Source organism: Equus przewalskii, chromosome 9 (assembly GCF_037783145.1).
Source record: "Equus przewalskii isolate Varuska chromosome 9, EquPr2, whole genome shotgun sequence".
Lineage (NCBI taxonomy): Eukaryota > Metazoa > Chordata > Mammalia > Perissodactyla > Equidae > Equus > Equus przewalskii.
Genome location: NC_091839.1, coordinates 8,185,109 through 8,206,746, shown reverse-complemented (window position 1 = coordinate 8,206,746; position 21,638 = coordinate 8,185,109). Strand labels below are relative to the sequence as shown.

The 21,638-nt window shown below is 39.8% G+C and overlaps 1 long non-coding RNA gene across 4 annotated transcripts in view; it reads left to right on the top strand.

Annotated features, from left to right (window-relative positions):
• LOC103558436 (uncharacterized) overlaps positions 1 to 21,638 on the top strand; it is a 36,611-nt gene that overhangs the window by 1,353 nt on the left and 13,620 nt on the right. For 3 of the 4 annotated variants that reach the window (XR_011522248.1, XR_011522251.1, XR_011522249.1), the window contains exons 2-3: positions 19,963 to 20,162; positions 20,604 to 20,820. This is a non-coding gene — a long non-coding RNA (uncharacterized lncRNA). Of the gene's footprint in view, positions 1 to 12,273; positions 12,354 to 19,962; positions 20,163 to 20,603; positions 20,821 to 21,638 lie in introns of those variants that run through there. The other variant, XR_011522250.1, reaches the window with a different exon arrangement.

Genomic DNA, 21,638 nt, shown 5'->3' with positions numbered 1-21,638 from the left:
TGTCAAAGGCAGGAAAAGCTCTCTGTACCCTCCTCCACTTTTGACTAAAGGCAGGATATAAATTCTCCTTTACTGGAGACCGATGAGGATCAAGGCTGCCCCAGGAAGAGAAGCCCAAGGTGACCTGCCCTACATACCGATCTATATCATCCTCTGGGAAGCATAAGATGTCCTGACCTGATCCTTATCTAAAGTTATAGGACCACCCAATAACAAGACCCCACGGGCACTGATGCCATTTTAATGACTTTTTTACATAATCTTTCCATTGTCTTTTAAAGAGATAACTCGCATGCCTATGCCTTAAATTTAGTCCTACCCTCAACCCAAGTCTGCAGCTCTTCACTGCCCATGGGTTCTGTCCCCATGCCTACAGCTCTTCAGTACCCATGGGTCCTGTCCCCATGCTACTCCAGGCTATTCTCTGAATAAAAGAGCACTACTGCTAGACCTTGAGAGTCCAAGAAATCTTTCTTTCCACTCCTCAGCTCGCCGAGCCCGCATCAGAGACAACTCTAGATTCTTTAGCTTGTGGGTGGCACCTAAGGAATCTGCAAATAAATGTTAGTCCATTAGCTTCCTCCCACGGTTTGTCACCTTTGGAAACCTAAAACTGCTTTTCTTTACTGTATCATTTCTCTACAAATTTATTGTTCCTTTGTTGAAGTTGCAATATAACCTGGAGTTGTAAGCCATCGTTTTGAGTTACTCTTCTTAGCGTTTCTCCCATATGACATGCAAACATAGGTTAATAAATTGTATTTCTCCTGTTAATCTGTTTTTTGACTCAGGAGCCCCAGCTGAGAACTTTTAAGATGGATACAGGTAAAGTTTTTCCTCCCCTGCAGCCTCGTTGTGTGTTATTTCTGGGATGGTTTTGATAGGCCGGCACTTCTGGTTCTTGCTTTGCATGGGCACTGTGTTACTGGGTGTTGGGATTTTGATGATCCGCACCTTGGCCATTCAGTGCGCTCTCGGGAATGTGGTGCTACGGCAGGTGAGTAAAATACTTCGGGCACAAAAAAACGTTAGAAAGGAGGTGGTGCTGATGATACAGGCTCAATACAAGGTTGACATAAGGGAAGCCATGTTGTAGCAAAGAAACCATATTGTAACTTTTAATGACCTCTGATTAACTAACCCAGACATGCTCTGTAGATTTTATGGCCCCTCCCAGCTGCCATAACTTGATAACTTTGTTCTCTTGAGTTCCTTAGGAATGTGATGACCCCCGGGCAGAGAGTCTGTGCTGACAGACATCATCAATGACAACTGAAAGATCAGGGTGTAGGGCGTTGCTCTAGTCTCTGATGCGTATCCAGTAAAACAAAAGACTATCAGGAACTGGGACCAGATGTCTGCCCCACCTGGAGATGAGATGGAGGCCCCACTGGGATTAGATTTATTTTTCAGGGACTTAAAATTTGGGTTGTCTATACTTCTTATCCTTCTGGTCGGATACTTGATTATGAAATGTGCCTTTCAATGTTGTTCCAAAACTGTTGAGCAAAGTACAAATATTCTAATAATACAAAATGTCAACCTGAAACCAGGAACAAAAGAATATTTCCAAATGAGAACTAAACAGGTTCGTTCCTCTAACCCAGATCTATGCCCCAATTCAACAGGGAGTAGCTAGATCGGTAGTCGCCCTGAATCCCTCAGGAATGAGGAATGACCTAAGAATAGGAAAGATTGAAACCAGCGAACAGTTAGCTATTGATGATTAAGTAGCTAGTAATTAAAGTTTTTTTTCCTTTTTGCAAACACTGATTTTAGCTTTTACTTGTTAACTTTAACATTTAACATTGTTAACTGTGCTGTTTAGGCAATATGCTGTCTGACTCCCACTAGGTTCCTATAGATAACATGTCCCTGGAGCCTGGGTCACCATGGTAATGGATATTTGAACTATTTTTCAGGAATTAGAACCTTTGTCTCCTTCAGGCTGGTTGAGACCACCAGCCCATCAACTGGGCCCAGGCAGATGTCTGATAAGTGACCTTTTGGCACCAAGAGGCTAAAAACTCCACCCTCAGATCATGCTAACACTGCCATTTTGTGAACATGCGTCCTGTGAAGAGGCGTGAAGCCTGACTACGCTTGCACAGATCATCAATTCCCTCACCTCTCCGCACCTCCAGTCACCTCTCCACATATTAGACCACCTTGCCTCCTACCCCATAAATATCCCTGAGTTCCCATTTTTGGGGAAGCAGCTTTAAGACTCATTCTCTCACTTCCTCACATGGATGCATTGTGATTAAAACCCTCTCTTTGCTGCCATCTCGTCCTCTTGGTGTTTGGCTTTCCAGGCGGCAGGCAAAAACGAACCTGGTGCACCAACAGTAAGGTTATCATTATTATTTTTTCTTTTGGGGGCCGTCCCAGTGGATAGCGGTTAAGTGCACACGTTCCACTGCAGCGGCCCGGGGTTCGCCAGTTCGGATCCCGGGTGCAGACATGGCACTGCTTGGCAAGCCATGCTGTGGCAGGCGTCCCACATATAAAGGAGAGAAAGATGGGCATGGATGTTAGCTCGGGGCCAGGCTTCCTCAGCAAAAAGAGGAGGATTGGCAGCAGATATTAGCTCAGGGATAATCTTCCTCAAAAAAAAAAAAGAAGAAGAATGAAGTACTGATATGTGCTACAACATGGATAAGCCCTGGAAATGTCCTAAGTGAAAGAAGCCAATCATGAAAGATTTCATGATCTGTGATTCCATTTATGTGAAATGTACAGAACAGGCAAATCCATAGAGTCAGAAAGAAAATTAGTGGTTGTCTGGGGCTAGAGTTAGATAGGAGGAGCAGGAAAAGAGAATGATTATAATGTGTATGGCGTTTCTTCATTGGGTGTTGAAAAAGTTCTAAAATTAGATTGTGGTGGGCCAGCCCCGTGGTGCAGCAGTTAAGTTCGCACATTCCACTTCTCGGCGGCCCAGGGTTCACTGGTTCGGATCCCGGGTGTGGACATGGCACTGCTTGGCAAAAGCCATGCTGTGGTAGGCATCCCATATATAAAGTAGAGGAAGATGGGCATGGATGTTAGCTCAGGGCCAGTCTTCCTCAGCAAAAAGAGGAGGATTGGCAGGAGTTAGCTCAGGGCTAATATTCCTAAAAAAAAAAAAAAAAAAGATTGTGGTGATGCTTACTCAACTTTATGGGTATACTAAAAACTGTTAAATGAAAAAAAGACAGTCAATAGATGCCCAAATGCCCAAACTGAAATAATAAAGATGTTAGAATTATCTCACAAGGATTTTAAAGCAGCCATCATAAAAATGCTTTAGTGAGCACAGAGAAACAAACTTGAAACAAAGAAAAAAAACAGAAAGTCTCAGTAAAGAAATAGAAGATATAGGGGCCAGCCTGGTGGTGCAGTGGTTAACTTCACACTTCCACTTTGGCAGCCCAGGGTTCACTGGTTTGGATCCCGGGTGCAGGCATGGCACCGCGTCACAAGCCATGCTGTGGCAGGTGTCCCACATAGAAAGTAGAGAAAGGTGGGCCTGGATGTTAGCTCAGGGCCAGTCTTCCTCAATAAAAAGAGGAGGATTGGCAGCAGATGTTACCTCAGGGCTAATCTTCCTCAAAAAAAAAAAAAGAAGAAGAAGAAGCTATAAAGAAGAACCCAATGGAAATTTTAGAACTGAAAAATGCAATCACCAAATTTAGAAACTCAATGGATGGGCTCAACAGCAGAATGGAGGAGATAGGGAAGGGGGAAAATCAATGAACTTGAATACAGAACAATAGAGAATACTCAATCTGGACAACAGAGAGAAAACAAACTGAAGAAAAATAACAGAAATTCTGGAACTGTGAGACTATAATAAAAGATCTGACATTCTTATCTGCAGTGTCTTGGAAGGGAAGAGAAAAGGGAGGGGCTGAAAATGTACTCACAGTAATAATAGCTGAAAATGTCCTAAACTTGATAAAAAGGACATAAACCTGCAAACTCAAGAAGGTGAGAAAACCCCAAATAGGATAAATAAATCCACACCAAGACACACCATAATCAAACTTCTGAAAATAAAAAACACACAAAAAATCTTGAAAGTAGCAATAAAAACAACACCTTACCTATAGTGGAAAAACAATTTGAATGACAGTAGATTTCTTATCAGAACCATAGAGACCAGTAAAAAAAAGTCACAACACTTTTTAGTCCTGAAATAACTGTCAACCAGAATCCTATATCCAAAGAAAATATCCTTAAGGAATGAAGGAGAAATCAAGACACTTTAAGGACAACTAAGACAATTTTTCACCAGCACATCTGCCCTAAAAAGACAGCAAAACAAAATTCTCTACACAAAAGGAAAATGACAAAAGAAGGAGTCCTGGAATATCAGGAAGGAAGAAAGAACATGATAAACAAAAATATGGGTAAATACAATAGACTTTCCTTTTGCTCTTGAATTTTCTAAATTCTGTTTTATGGTTGAAGCAAAACTTAACAACACTGATATGGTTCCACATGTGTATAGAGGAAATATTCAATATAGTTATATTGTTCATGGAGAGGGTAAAGGAGTGTAAAAGGAGGTAAGGCTTCTACATTTCACTTCACTTGAAAGGTAGCATGATGACACCAATAGGCTGTGATAAGTGATGTTTACATAAGGTCACGCCTAGGTCATCCACTAAAAAAGAAGCTACACAAGGAGATACACTCAAAACCACTATAAATAAATCAAAATGGAATTCTCAAATCTGTTCAAGTAACCCACCAGAAATCTGGGGGGAAATAACAGAGAAATTAAAAACAGAACAAGCAGAAAACACAAAGATAAAATGGAAGACTTAAGCTCTAACACAACTAATTACATTAAATGTAATAGGTCTAAATACCAATTAAAAGACAGCTTGGAATAGTGCATTAGAAAACATACTACTATATACTGTCTATAGGAAACTTAAAATATAACAATATAGGTAGGTTGAAAGTAAAAAGGATGAAAAAAGATATATCACAGAAGCATTTTTTTTAAAAAAAGGAGAGGCTATGTTAATATCAGATAAAGTATACTTAAGAGCTCAGAAAATTATCAGAGAGTGCTATTATATAATGATAAAAAAAAGTCAATCCACCAGGAAGACATAGCAATCCTAAATGAGTATGCACCAAACAAAAAAGCTGCAAAATATGTGAAACAAAAAGTGATAGAAGTTAAAGAAGAAACAGAAGAATTCACAATTATAGAGTAACTAGACAGAAAGTCAGCAAGAATATAGAACTTATCAGTACCATCAACCAAGAGGATCTAATTGACATTTATAGAACATTTGACCCAACAGCAGCAGAAAACACATTTCAAATGTTCATGGAGCATATAGCAAGATAGACCATGTTCATGGTCATAAAATGAACTTCAACACATTTAAAAGACTTGGAATCATACAGAGTATGTTTCCTGGCCACAATGGAATCAAACTAAAAATCAATAACAGAAAGATACCAGGAAAATCTCCAAACACTTAGAAACCAAACAATACTCTTCTAAATAAGTCATGGGTCAAAGAGGAAGGCCCAAGGGAAATAAAAAAACTACATTAAACTGAATGAAAACACAACATACCAAATTTTGTGGGACACAGCTAAAGGCGTGCTGAGGGGGAACTTTATAACACTAAATGAATACATTAGAAAAGAAGAAAAGTCTCAAATCAATAATCTAGTAAACTCTCACTTCAGGAACCTAGGGAAAGAAGAGCAATATAAACACAAAGCAATCAGAAGGAATAAAATATTAAGGAGCAAAGATAAAAAAAAAATGAACCTTGACCAAAGTTTCACACCTTATGTAAAGATTAACTCAAAATAGATCATGGAGTTAAACTATAAAACTTTTAGGAGGAGACATAGGAGAAAGTCTTTAGACTCTGGGCCTGGCAGAAATCTTAGACCTGATATCAAAAGCATGATCAATAAAAGGAAAAACAGAAATATTGGAATCCATTAAAAGTAAAGACCTTTGCTCTGTGAAAGTCCCCATTAAGAGGATGAAAAGATGAGGTATAGACTAGGAGAAACTATTTGTAAAGCACATATTCAACAGAGGGCTAGTATATAGAATGGACACATGAATTAGCTTGATTGTGGTAACTATTTCACTATGTACGTGTACATCAAACCACCAAGTTGTATACCTTAAATATATACAATTTTAATTGTCAATTATACCTCAATAAAACTGGGGGGGACCAGCAAAAAAAAAAAAAAAAAGAGAGAATAGAATGAAAAGGTCTAACATGGCTCTCACTGGAGGGTCAAAAGGCAAAAATATAAAGAATGGCGAAAAGGTAGTATCTAAAGAGATAATGGATGCAAAATTTCCAGAATTGAAGAAAAATATGAACCCACAAATCCAGGAAGCACAATATATCCTGGGTGGAATAAATTAAATTTAAAAAGTCCACGCTTAAACATAGTATTTTTAAAAACCCACAACAACCTAAGAATGCAAAAGACAAAATAAAAAGCACCTACAGAGACAAGAGAACACCTACAAAATTATGGCAATTTGAAAAACAGCAGACTTCTCAACAGCAACAATGGAAGCCAGAGGCAGCAGAATAATACTTATAAAGGGTTGAGGTTAAAAATCCAGAATTTGGCATGCAGGAAATGTATCTTTTAAGAATCATGATAAAATGAAAATATTTGCAAATAAAAACAAGAGTTCACACTAAGTGACCTCATTAAGTAAATCTCAAAAGAATGCATTTCAGGGAGAATGAAAATCATCCCAGAAGGACAACCTAATGTGCAACAAAGAATGGTGAGCAAACAATGGGAAAAATGTATGTGAAGGCAAACAAACACTTCTTAAAAATATTAATTATCATAATACTACTTAATTGGGGCGCTGGCCTGGTGGTGCAGCAGTTAAGTTCACACATTCTGCTTCGGCAGCCCAGGGTTCGCCGGTTCAGATCCTGGGTGCGGACATGGCACCTCTTGGCAAAGCCATGCTGTGGTAGGCATCCCACATATAAAGTAGAGGATGATGAGCGTGGATGTTAGCTCAGGGCCAGTCTTCCTCAGCAAAAAAGAGGAGGATTGGCAGCAGATGTTAGCTCAGGGCTAATCTTCCTCAAAAAAAAAAAAAAAGCAAAAACAAAAACAAACAAAAAAACTACAAAAAAAAAAAATACTACCTAACTGGTAGTTTTTAAAAAAATAGAAATGGACTTCCCCTCCAACCATGATGGAATAACAGGGACCAGGTTTACCTTTGCTGCCTTCCTAGAATTAAAAACTGGAAAAAGTAAATACAACAACATTCAAAAACAGGCAAAGCAGCAGAAGAAGCCCTGAGAGAAGGAGAAAAGAGGTGAGTCCTGTGATTGCCCTAGTGTCCTGCCTGCAGAGACTTTTCAGGCCAGAGCACAGGAAAGGGAAAACCAGTCTCCTTGTATTGAAAAAGATAGAGTTGAGAACTCAGGAAAGCCAAAGTGGCTAGAATTCCAAGAAATTATACAGTTGTTAGAATTCATATAGAGAAATCCCATGTACCATTTATCTGATTTCCCCCAATGGTAACATCTTGCAAACCCCATAATAAAATATCACAACCCAGGTATTGACACTGATCCAGTCAAGATACTGAACACTTCCATCATACAAGGATCACATATTTTGCCCTTTTATAGCCACACCCACTTCCCTTCTGCCCCCACTTCCTCTTTAATATTGGCAACCACTAATCTGTTCACCATTTCTATACTTTTGTCATTTCAAGAACGTTACATAAATGGAATTCTACAGAATGCAATCTTTCGGGATTGCCTCTTTTTTTTTCACTCAGCATGATTCTCAGGATACTTATCAGGTGGTTGTGTGTATCAAATAGTTTTTTTGAATGTATAGCTGAGTAGCATTCCATGATATGGATGGGCCACAGTTAGTTTACTCTTTGAAGGAATCTGAGTTGTTTCTGGAATTTGGCTATTACAAATAAAGCTGTTGTAAATATTCATGGACAGATTTTTATGTGAACATAAGTTTGCATTTCTCTGGAGGAAACACCCAAAGAGTTTAATTGCTGGGTCACACAGTAGTTGCATGGTTAATTTTTCAGAAACTGCCAAACTTATGGTAATACTAAAGGCTGTACTATTTGACATTGCCACTAGCAACCTGTGAGTGATCCAGTTTCTCGTCATTCTTGCCAGCATTTGGTGTTGTCACTGTTTTTTATTTTAGCCATTCTAATAAGCATGTAGTGATATTGTGGTTTTACTTTGCATTTTTCTCATGGCTGATGATACTGAACTTCTTTTTGTGTGTTTATTTACCATGTGTATATCCTTGGTTAAATGTCTCTTTGTGTCTTATGCATGTTTTCTAATTGGATTGTTTGTTTTTGAACTTTGAGAGTTCTTTTCTTGCATAATTTAAAATTTTACTTTTATAAAATTCTTCCAAAATCACAAAGGTAACACTTATTTATTCTAATCTTGAAAACTGTACCAAGATGTAAAACGAAAAAAAAATGACCTACATTTCTTGCTTTCGCCATCAGGCTTGAATTTCACCCTCTTTTCCTGAACTCTCTCTTGTATTGGATGCTAATTATTTTTGTCAACTTGATGGGTGAAAATGCTTTCTTAATTGTTGCTTCAATTTGTATTTCTTCGGTAACTGATAAAGTTAAGTATGTGTATACATACTTATAAATAAGCAATTTTGTGCATATAATGAAAGAATGCCTGGGTAGTTTGGACTAGACAATATATATTTTACTAAAATTTCACAGTTATGATATTTATAAGTCTAGAAATTAAGTTTGGAAAAACAGAAGAATGGAAATGTGACATTTTACTGGTAAAATCTGAAGGGGGTTGGGCTCTTATTGGTCAGCTATATTTGCATTGTCCTTTTATTGATGCTAATAGAGATCTCTGTTTTCATTGGTGAACTCTCAAGTTGAATTTCTCTGTCAGAGGTGGAAATCATAAGATTTAGATGTTTTGAACACTCCTTGTACCAGTTATCAATTTATTTGCCCACAACTCCAAATCCTTTGACCTGCTTTGTGATATTGGAGCTGAGCCCTGTAAACATTTCTCTGTTGACTGCTGGGTCAATATTAAGCTTTTCAGTAGGTGGGATCAGAGAGAGGCTGCATGAAGAAGGGGCTTTTCTTCCTGGTTCTGAAACACTTTTCCATTCTTTTTTTTTTTTAAAGCAAAACTAGTTTATTTCATGAACATAAGCAAAACTTAGGTTCTTTCTTTTTTTTTTTAAAGATTTTATTTTTTTCCTTTTTCTCCCCAAAGCCTCCCAGTACATAGTTGTATATTATTTCTTGTGGGTCCTAGTTGTGGCATGTGGGATGCTGCCTCAGTGTGGTTTGATGAGCAGTGCCATGTCCGCGCCCAGGATTCAAACCAACGAAACACTGGGCTGCCTGCAGCGGAGCGTGTGAACTTAACCACTCGGCCACGGGGCCAGCCCCCTTAGGTTATTTCTTGTAAATGCCTCTGATAATCGTAAAAGAAACTTAAGTCATCTTCCTAAAAGTGGTATAAGATAATCACTTTTTAAAATTGTGGTAACATTGGTTTATAAGCTTATATAAATTTCAGGTGTACGTTGTTATATATTTTGATTTCTGTGTAGATTACATCATGTTCACCACTCAAAGATTAATTACCATACATCACTATACACATGTGCCTAATCACCCCTTTCATCTCCCCTACCCCTCTGGTAACCACCAATCCAAATGCTGTTTCTATGTGTTTGTTGTTATTTTTATCTTCTACTTATGAGTGAGATCATACGGTATTTGTCTTTCTCCCTCTGACTTATTTCACTTAGCGTAATACCCTCAAGGTCCATCCACGTTTTCACAAATGGCTGGATTTCATCATTTCATATGGCTGAGTAGTATTCCATTATGTCTCTCACTTTTCCATTCTTACTCTGATGGTGAGCTACAGCCAGTGGCTTGCAGGGTACCAGGTGCAAAGAGTTCATTGACCTCCGCACCTTCCAAGGACACTGGGCCTGAAGGAATGTTTCTGGGCTTGGGGCCAAAGATGGCCACTTTGGCCCTGACTCTAAGGCACAAGTTACAAAGAATATGTCCTGTGTCATATTCCTTGTCTGGGCTGGCCACCCCAACAGGCACCTGACTAGACTTTAGAAATATCCCATCTGTGGGAACAAAAAAGATAGAAGCACCCCGTCCATGGGAATAAGAAGAAATAACTCAAAGTATCCAAATGTCTAAAATCCTGAGTCAGAGGCTAGAGAAACCTTAGGATAAAAGGGAGTCGCAGGCATAGAACAATTGGGAGTCTCACTGAGGAAAGGATGCTTTGCCTCAGACCCAGACAATCAGCACTCCCACCCGCCATACAGACTATTGGGACTTCCCCGGCTGATTGTGGTGTGGATGTTGTAAGTACCGGTTTGTTGTTTGCTTCCCCGCTCCTTGTTCTGTTCGCCTTTATCAGTAAACTCTGATTGCTTAAACAACCAAGTAGCCTTGGTGGTACCTGTCATTCCTTGCCCTTTGTGGCTGCGGACAACACCCAGTGTCACATAATTTCCTGTGACAGCAGTAGATTTTACAGCACTCACAGGCAGCTGGGGCAGCCAATGGACTAACCTTCCAGAGAGTTTCACTAGCACCCTCCCACCAGTCCTCTCCTTTCAGGAGGCTTCCTTGCACGTTTTGCAGCATCTTCTATTTGCTTGAAAATAGAAGTCCTGTTTGTAATAGCTTATTTAACAACCTTTTCTATGAATTCTATCAGCTGAATAATTTCTTGGAATTTTAGCCACTTTGGCTTTCCTGAGTTCTCAACTCTGTCTTTTTAATTCAAGAGGCTGTATGGTTTCCCTTTCCTGTGCTGTGGGCTGAAAAGTCTCTGCAGGCAGGACACTAGGGCAATCACAGGACTCACCTCTGTCTTCGCTCAGGGCTTCTTCTGCTGCTTTGCCTGTTTTCAAAGGTGATTTTATTTATTTTTTCCAGCTTTTTATTCTTTGAAGGCAGCAAAGGTAAACCTGGTCCCTGTCACTCCATGGTTGGAGTGCAAGTCCACTCCCATTTTTTCTTAATATTACAAATTAGATAGTATTGTGATAATAAATATTTGTAGGTGTTCATTTGCATTCACATACATGTGTCCCATTGTTTGCTCACCATTCTTTGTTGCACATTAAGTTGTCTTCTGGGATCATTTTCATTCTTGCTGAAGTGCATCCTTTTGAGGTTCATTTAGTGAGGTCTATTGGTGGTTAACTCTGTATTATTTGTAATATTTTAATTTTATCATCATTCTTGAAAGATATATTTCCTAGAGGCCAAATTCTGGGTTATTACTTCATCCCTTTAAAGATATTCTGCTGTTGGGGCCAGCCCAGTGGCACAGCAGTTAAGTTCCCAGGTTCCGCTTCAGTGGCCCGGGGTTCACTCATTAGGATCCCGGGTGCGGACATGGCACCGCTTGGCACACCATGCTGTGGTAGGTGTCCCACGTATAAAGTAGAGGAAGATGGGCACCGATGTTAGCTCAGGGCCAGTCTTCTTCAGCAAAAAGAGGAGGATTGGCAGCAGATGTTAGCTCAGAGCTAATCTTCCTCAAAACAAAAAAGATATACTGCTACCTTCTGGCTTCCACTGTTGCTGTTGAGAAGTCGGCATCCCCAAATCTAGGTTATTTTGGAGCTGAAAGGGACTCTGACTATTGATAGGCCAAGTTCCGGATGCTAAAGCTCATGCTAAAGATTAGGAAATTTGGGCACAGAATTGCTCAGTCACACCATCTGACTGGAACCGGAACCCACACCCGGGTGCCCTGACTTTCAGGCCTGGTCAGCCGAGTTTCTTAACCAAAGATGAGCCTTTTAGGCTGGGAAAGGAAGGGAGGGGTCCTGGAACTTCTGTATCCTCATCTGTGAAAGGGGGTCAAACACAGACCCTCCTTGTGTACCTGCGGAGGTTACGTGCACGTGGCCCAGCATGGGAAGTGGAGGGAGGGCTAGACCATTGCAAGTCCCCAGAGGCAGGGGTGAGAGGTGAAGGGTGCGGGGGCGGAGCTTCAGAAACCAGAGGAGGGGGATTTGAGAACTCGGGGCGGGGCTTGAAGGTTGAAGCGTTTAGATGGGCAGTTGGTGGGGCTCTGAGAAGCCGCAGACAGGATTACGTGGTAAGCAGCCCCAGCTTGGCGGCCCTGATTGGACGCGGCGAGGCACAGAGGCGGGGCCGGGGCGCAGGGGCGGGGCCAGCGACTGCCAACGCCCCTCCCCCGCGCGGTGCTCAGTCTCGGCGGTTGGCGCTGTCCTGGGGCGGAGGAGACTTGGAGGAGGTGGTAGTAAATCAGGTACCGCCGCTCTGCTGTCTGTTAGTCACTCTATACAATATTGCATCTTGTTCTTATCTGGCAGAACTCTTGACACCAGGGCCTGCTAGAATAGCAGAGACATGATTAAATATAAACAGTTGTTTTGTACCGTCTGTTCGATTTTGAAGGCTAATAGATATCTGTTTAATATTAATCACTTTCTACATTTCCTGTGAAACCAAAGAAATGGGAAAACTCTATTTTGAACTTGATTTTGTATATTTAAGAGGCATTTAAAGAAACTGAGTATTTTTTGTTTTGTCTTGTCATGGTCATAACGTTTGGATATGAAACCTTATAGTAACGTTAGATCTGAGAGACTGCATAAATAAATAGAAAGAAATGAATTAACAAGGAGAGTTATGTTGTATGTTGGGCCCCAAAGTGCAGCATTTTGTAGTGGGTGAGGCATTTATACTGAGGATTGACCAAGAGTGGTATAAAGGTCGCCTTTTTGACAAATCCAGAATGTATTTTGTACTTGTTTTTAATTACTTGTGGAAGGAACAGTAGAGCCTGATGAATTTAGATAAAATTTTCTTCACTGATAGGTGCCGCTCACATATCACTGCAGACCCAGTATTGATCTTTTGTTACTTTGCCTGCAGATTACTGTAATCAGCATTTATGTCTATTACTTTATATGGAGTTTAGAAGGTTCAGGGTAGGCAAATAGCCTTTTTTTAAAACATTGTTGGATTTTGAAAATTTAAATGTTATGCTTCATGCATCCTTCATGTGATCCACGCTAACCATCAGAAGAGTTGTTCTAACGCCTATGGAATAGAATGTTCAGAAAGATGAATGATCAGTTCTTAGTTATATAACTGGGAATGTGGAAACTTCATTTCATAATGATTGCAAATATTTCTTTTTTTGTTTTAAGATTTTCTTTTTCTCCCCAAAGCCTCCCGGTACGTAGTTGTGTGGGTTTTTTTTAGTTGTGGGTCCTTCTAGTTGTGGCGTGTGAGATTCTGCCTCAGCATGGCCTGATGAGCAGTGCTATGTCTGCGCCCAGGATCTGAACTGGCGAGACCCTGGGCTGCCGAACTGGAGCGAGCGAACTTAGCCACTCGGCCATGGGGCTGGCCCCTGCAAATATTTCTTAATGTTTTCATTTGTCACAACTGGTGCTTTAGAAATAGATATTGTTAATTGGGCTGCTGAACCTTTGACTCCTTTTTTGGGGGAGTGGGGCAATAATAAATTTGGATATTCAGGATATAAAACAATGTGATCAAAACTTTTACACTTGAATTTTTCATTTGGTGACCATCATGTGTTACTCTCTATAATATTCAGGATATAAAACAATGTGATCAAAACTTTTACACTTGAATTTTTCATTTGGTGACCATCATGTGTTACTCTCTCCCTGACTTATGAAAATTCCTTCTGACAGTTGTGAACATATATTTTTTAAACTGAAGAGAGACCTTTTCTGTATTAAAATATGAAAACCCTTAAGAAACTTTCAGTATAACCTAGTGCCTACAGTGTTACATAATAACATCTCTTTTGGTTTTCATGTCCCTGTTCGGAACCTTAAAGTCAGTGAATAATATGCTGTCCTTTCTGAGAGCTTAGTTTGGATTTCTGTGATGCATAATACAGGGTTTTTAAAATTAATATAACAGCTCTTTGAGATGTAATTCACATGTTGTAAAACTCACTCAAAGTGTACAGGTTAGTGGTTTTTAGTATATTCACAGAGTTGTATGGCCATTACCATAATCAGTTTCAGAATACTTTAATCATCTCCCCAAAAGAAACCTCAAGCCCATGAATTCTCACCTTTTCCCTCCAAATCCTTCTTCCCTAGGCAACCACCAGTTTACTTTCTACCTCTATGGAGTTACCAGTTTTGGCAATTTCACATAAGCTGAATCATGCAATAGGTGGTCTTTTGTGACTGGCTTTTTGACTTAGCATAATGTTTTCAGGGTTCATCCATGTGGTAGCATGTATTTCTACTTCAATCCTTTTTTTTTTTCTTAAAGATTGGCACCTGGGCTAACAATTGTTTCCAATCTTCCTTTTTTTTTTTAAGTCTTGGCACCTGGGCTAACAACTGTTCCCAATCTTTTTTTTTTTTTTCTGCTTTATTTCCCAAACCCCGCCCCGGGTGCATAGTCGTATATTTTAGTTGCAGATCCTTCTAGTTGTGGGATGTGGGTCACCGCCTCAACGTGGCCTGACGAGCAGTGCCATGTCCGCGCCCGAGATCTGAACCCTGGGCCGCTGCAGCAGAGCACGCGAACTTAACCACTCGGCCACGGAGCTGGCCCCCAACTTCATTCCTTTTTATTACCAAATAACATTCCATTGTACGGATATACCACATTTTATCCATTCATCCAGTTGACTAGCGTTCGAGCTGTTTCTACTTTTGGCTATTATGAGTAATGCTGCTATGAACATTCATGTACAAGTTTTTGCATGGACTTATGTTTTTATTTCATTTGAGTATCTACCTAGAGTTGAATTGCTGGGTCATGTGGTAACTCTGTTTGACCTTTTGGGGAACTGCCAAACTGTTTTCCAAAGCAGCTACACCTCATTCCACCATACTGTATGAGGGTTCCAATTTCTCCATATTGTTACTAATACTTGTCTTTTTGAGTGTAGCTTTCCTATTGTGTGTGAAGTGATATCTCATTGTGGTTTTGGTTGCATTTTCTTTGTTTTTTTTTAAGATTTTATTTTTCCTTTTTCTCCCCAAAGCCCCTTGGTACATAGTTGTATATTTTTAGTTGTGGGTCCTTCTAGTTGTGGCATGTGGGATGCCACCTCAGCGTGGCTTGATGAGCGGTGCCCTGTCTTCGAAACCCTGGGCCACCAAAGCGGAGCGCACAAACTCAACCACTGGGCCATGGGGCCGGCCCCTGGTTGCATTTTCCTGATGGCTGACATTCATATGCTGGTTGGCCAGTTACATCATTTTGAGGAAATATCTAGTCAGCTCCTTTACCCATTTTTTAATTGGATTATTTGTCTTTTTATTATTAGCATTGTGATCAGAAAAGATACTTGTTATTATTTCAATTTTCTTAAATTTATTCAGGCTTGCCTTGTTTCCCAACATATGGTCTATCTGGAGAATGTTCCATGCGTGCTTGAGAAGAACGTATATTCTCCTGTTTGTGGATGGAGTTTTCTATATATGTCTATTAAGTCCAACTGGTCTAACTTTTCATTTAATTCCACTGTTTCCTTGATGATTTTCTGTCTGGATGATCTGTTCATTGATGTAAATGGAGTGTTGAGGTCCCCTACTATTATTGTGTTATTACTGATATCTTATGTTAGGTTTGTTAATAGTTGCTTTATGAACTTTGATGCTCCTGTTGGTGCATAGACATTTATAAGTGTTATTTCTTCTGGATGGAGTGTCCCTTTCATCATTATATACTGCCCTTCTTTGTCTGTCTTTGTCTTATGTTGAAGTCCACTTTGTCTGATATAAGTATTGAGACAACTGCTTTTTTTTTCTTTGCCATTAGCTTGGAGTATCCTCTTCCACCCCTTCACTCTGAGCCTGTATTTGTCATTGGAGCTAAGGTGTGTTTCCTGGAGGCAGCATATTGTTGGGTCTTGTTCTTTAATCCATCTTGCCACTCTGTGTCTTTTTATTGGAGAATTCAATCCATTTAGGTTTAGGGTGATTATCGAAATATGAGGGCTTAAAGCTGCCATTTTTCACTTGTTGTCTGGTTCTCCTACATTTCCTTTGTTTCTTGTCCTGAGTGTTTTGGTCTACCCATGAATTATGTAGTTTTTTATGATGCATTTCTTTGTTTTCTCCTTGTTTATTGTGTCTCTGTTCCACTTTTTTGTTTACTGGTTACCATGAGGTTTGTATTGAGAATCTCATGTATAAGATAGTCCATTTTCTGATGGCCTCTGGTTTCCTTAGTCTAAACTGATTCAGTCCCTTTCCTCTTCTCCTCCTAAGTTGTTTTTCTCACATATTATTCCATCTTGTGTTGTGAGTTTATGATTAAAATGACAAGATTATCTTTGTTTTTCGTGTTTTCTTTATCTTTACCTTTATCTTTAATGCCATGCTTGAATTATTTGCTATCTTATTCTGATTCTGTCTACCTATTTATCTCCTTACTCTGTGCTTTGTAACCCTTTTCTCCCTGTTGTTGTTTTTTTTTTTTCCAAATATGAGGGCCGTGAGGATTTCTTGTAGGGGGATCGTCTCATGGCTACAAACTCCCTGAGCTTTTGTTTGTCTGGGAGTTTTTATGTCTCCATCATATCTGAAGGATATTTTTGCTAGATAGAGTATTCTTGGCTGAAAATTTTTGTCTTTCAAAGATTTGAATATGCCATTCCATTCTCTCCTAGCCTTTAATGTTTCTGCAGAGAAATCTGCTGAAAGCCAGATAGGGATTCCTTTGTAAGTTATTTTCTTCTGCCTTGCTGCCCTGAGTATTCTTTCTTTGTCATTAATTTCTGCCAGTTTTACTACTATATGCCTTGCAGTAGGTCTTTTTACATTGACAAATCTAGGAAATCTGGAGCCTCTTCCACATGGATTTCCATCTGTTTCCCTAGGTTGGGGAAGTTCTCTCCTATTATTTCTTCTTCACTTTTTTTTCTTTTTTAAAGATTGGCAAGAGATGTTAGTTCAACATCTGTTGCCAATCTTTTATTTTTTATTTATTTTTCTTTTCTTTTCTTCTTCTTCTTTTCCTCTAAGCTCCTCAGTACATAGTTGTATATGTAGTTGTGGTCCTTCTGGTTTTGCTATGTGGATGCTGCCTCAGCACGGCCTGACGAACGGCACCATGTCTGCACCCAGGATCTGAACCTGCAAAACCCTGGGCTGGTGAAGCAGAGCGTGCACCTACCACTCGGGCATGGTGCCAGCCCCTCTCCTGTTATTTCTTTGAGCAAGCATTCTGCTACATTCTCCTTCTCTTCTCCTTTTGGAATACCTATAATCCTTATGTTGCATTTCCTAATTGAATTGGATATTTCTCGGAGACTTTCTTCATTTCTTTTTAGTCTTAGTTCTCTCTCCTCCTCTGTCTGGCATTTCAACATGTCTATCTTCGGTTATGCTGATATCTCCTCTATGCTGTCCGCTTGAGCATTCAAGGAATGTGTGTTTTGTTTTATTTCTTCCATTGTATCTTTCATGTCTAATATTTCTGATTGATTCTTCTTTATAGTTTCAATCTCTTTTGTGAAGTAGCTCCTGAACTTGTTGAATTGTTTCTTTACATGCTCTTTTACCTCTTTGAGTTTGATGATAGCTATTTTGAATTCATTGTCATTTAGATTACATATTTCTGTGTCCTCAGGGCTGAATTCTGAATACTTGTCATTTTCTCTTTGGTCTGGAGATTTGATATAATGTTGATATTGCTAGAGGGGATGGCTCTGTTTTTATGCATCCTGTTATTATTTGGTTGCATTTACTTCCTATCACCAGTGGGTGGGGATCAGAAGTCATATTTTCTGAGCCCTCTGCCTTCAGCCAAGATCCTAGGTGGTGGAGCTGCGCTCAGTGGGTTGGGGGAAGGGTGCTTTCTCCTGCGTGCTCTCAGGGTTTTCTCACTCTGCTCTCACTGTCTACTCTCCTGGCATGTTGGTTTAATGAGGTCACCCCTTGTGAAAGCTCTCCCCCCAGTAAAGGTCTTCCCTCTAGGCTTCATGGGCCCTCCGGGATCCTTGCTGTTCCCATGTGTGAATGTCCCATCCCCCACCCCTTCCCTCTCGGAGGCCTCCTGCTGTCCTGATTGCAGTCTTTAGGGGAGGGAGTGAAGTTTTCTCTTACTCTATTCCTCTTCCTCTGAGGGGGGCTCTAGCTTCTCTGCCCTCCATCATATGGCTACATGTGTCTGTCCATCATTATTTGTGTTGTGCTTGGATGTCCTCTGTTGGAGTATGTTTGTTTTATCATTGTATGTTAGAGGGGTGAGATCATCGAGAAAGTTCACTCCACCATGATGCTGATGTCACTTCAGCTGGATTCTAGAAAACTTTATCAGAATGGGGACTAGTGATCCTAAAACACAAGGCTTTCACTGCACCTATCTATTGGACAACCTACTAGAATTTGAAGTTTGAAAAGATCCAGGAGGAAACCCAGGAACACCATCTCCGTGTCACTCCCCCTCGCCCAGATCCCATGTTTACTAGGGAAGTGGTTCTAGTGAATGTTGAGCTCTAACATCAAAAGTCATCCTGGTTTTATTTTTTCCCCTTCAGAATAGCCCCTGAATTTGTCCTTTCCTCTGTCCAACTGCTACCTCCATAACAAGTCCAGACCTTTCTCAGGCCTGGTTTACTGTCACAGTTTCTTAGCCCAGCACCTGGATTTAGTTTCTTCCTTTCTAATCCATCTGATTTGCCACTGCCAGACTTATTATCATCCTAAACACCACTGTCATCACATTGCTTCCTGCTTAAATACTTGCTGCTGTTTTCTACCATCTGGCTGTTGACTCATATTAGCTGAGACAGATTTTTCCTGTTTCTGACCTTGTAGCACTCAGTACCTGACAGTTTGGTACTGAGTTGCTCCAATTATTACATGTGTCTTAGAAGGAAAGTTGTGGTTCTTGAAAACAAAGATGGTTACTTGTATTTCTTTTGAATTCACCACTACTTGTAGTTCATCTTGTGAAAACTCTCTGGTGAGCAGGCACTTCCAAGACAACAAAGTGCTGATGTGTAAAAAATGTTTAAAAAGTGAAAAATTACCTTGGTGGGCTGATAAAAAAGGCACAAAGCTATAAGTTGTGTTCAGGCTTTCTTCAGCTTCAAAGCTACTAGATCGTTTAACTTTGGGTTTTCTTAGCTATAAAAGGAGAGGGTTGCTGTAGATTATCTTTAAGTTCTTAGCCCTAAAAGACTAATTTTTCTTAATTCTTTCCCTTGATCTTTGTCTTGAAATTAAAACTGATAAATTGTTTCCAGATCTGGAATTAGGAAATTTTTCTTTCTTTGTTTTTCTTATGAGGATTAGCCCTGAGCTAACACCCACCACCAATCCTTTTCTTTGCTGAGGAAGACTGACCCTGAGCTAACATCCATGCCTATCTTCTTCTACTTTGTATGTGGGACGCCTGCCACAGCATGGCCTGACAAGCAGTGCATAGGTCCACACCTGGGATCTGAACTGGCAAACCCTGGGCCACTTAAGTAGAATGTGTGAACTTAACCACTGCACTACTTGGCCAACCTGGAAATTTTCATTTCTTTGAATTCTCTCCCTGTCACTTTTTTCAGTTTTTCTCTGCATACATGCTGCTAAAGTAAATTTGGATTTGCAGTTTGGCTGCTTTTTAGGACAGTAGACAGAAATCCATGCCATCTGTTATTCCTGATTTCAGCTTTTCATTTGTGAAAGTAAAGCTTTCACTTCAGTATTGTTCTAGCATAACTCTTTTTTCTTTAAAGATTGGCACCTGAGCTAACATCTCTTGCCAATCTTCTTTTTCTCCTCCTCCTCCTCCACCCTCCTCCTCCTCTCCCTCCACCCTCAAACCCAAATATACAATAGTTGTATATTCTAGTTGTAGATCCTTCTGGTTGTTCTTCTGTAACTCTTGCTCTTCTTCTGCAGACATGATGAAGTGGATGGCACTCCAGAGCAAGTTTTAGCAAGGATTTGGGCAAGCAGTGAATAATGACCTGTGTTATGATGAGATCTATATTTCTCTTGTGACCTGAGAATATTCCTCTTCCTCTGTCAATCCCAAATTTGATGCCATAATCACTGAAAACAGTGGGAGAGAAGCACTCCTTGTGCTCCTTTTGCACAAGGTAAGTAATTAACCTTCCATTCTGTTAAACATCCTGCAGGAATCTCCATATTTTTGCATAATATATTAACTTTGCAGATGGATGTGTCACTAGGAATTGTATGATTGCTGGGAGCATTGGACTCTGATGGAACTGAGGTTGCGTTCCATGTGTCTTGCTAACCACGTCAGTTTTCCTCCAATATAGAATCATTGAACAGAATGATGAACTCTGTTCTGGGTATGCCCTGCATGGATTGAAAAGATTATTATACTGATGCTGGGAGTGTTGGACATTACATGAATTTTATGATTTGGTTAATAATCATCTACTTTTCATAAAACTCTTTCTTCTGGAGTGCATTTTTTAAAACAATCATGTTTTAAAATCAACAGAAATTTGTAAGATAATGTTCTTTTTTTACAGAGTTGTAAGGACTGGTCTTTATTTGTTTTTTGAAAGGTAAATGGTAGAAGAGCTCAAGAAATTTTCTAAAGCAATATAAATTTCAACTCTGGACAATAGTAAGTTTCAGCAGAGCATTTAAACAGTCAACAAGTAGTAGAAATAAAAGATCTTTACAGAGACCAACAGAGATGAGTGGCCTTCTAGCCCTTCTAGACAGTTCTGTGCTTGGGGAGTTATCAGGAGGACCAGCTCTGTCAGCAGGATCCAGCAGGTAAGCCCTGGAGCATCAGGTGATTCTCTCCTTTCTTTCCTTCCTAAGGTACTGTTTCTTATCTAGTTACTACATAGGCTGGGCATCAGTAGCTGCTAGAAAATAGGATACCTTCCATGTTGTCAGAAAACTTACATGTCTGTTTCATGGGGCTGACTGCCTCTTTGATATATAACTTATAATTTTGGTATGATCATTAATATTTCAATAAACAGAAACCTAGCAAACAGGCTTCAACAGCCTGTTTAAAGAATTGCACACCATGACCAAGTAAGATTTATTCTTGGAATTCAAGGATGGTTTGACCATCCATGTAATACATCACTGTTAGGCTTTTTTTAAATTACTGTTTGTTAAGTGAAGCACAGCATGCCAGATTGTGAGCCGTAGTTGAACAAAAGACCATAAGAGAAAATGAAAGAGAGAGTTTATTAATCACAGGTCCTGGAGGAAGTACACAGTAAGTCTGAAGGGACCATATGGGGAAGTCAAGGCAGGATGAAGGCAGAGAAAGAGATAGGACCTAAGGGACATCCCTTTATTAGGGTCCATGTGTGGAATGCTTTGGTGTTCCCAGGCTAAGGCTGAGTCGGTCAATTCAAATGAAAAAGAGTGGGATTTTGGTAAGCTCTACAGGGGTCTTATTTGAGAAAAAGAACAAACTAAACCAAAAGTTAGCAGACAGAAGGAAATAAGAAAGCTTAGAGTGGAAAAATAGAGACTAGAAAAACAATAGAAAAGATGAAAAAAACTAAAATTTGATTTAAAGAAAAATAAAATTGACAAACCTCTAGCTAGACTAAGAAAAAAAGAGAGAA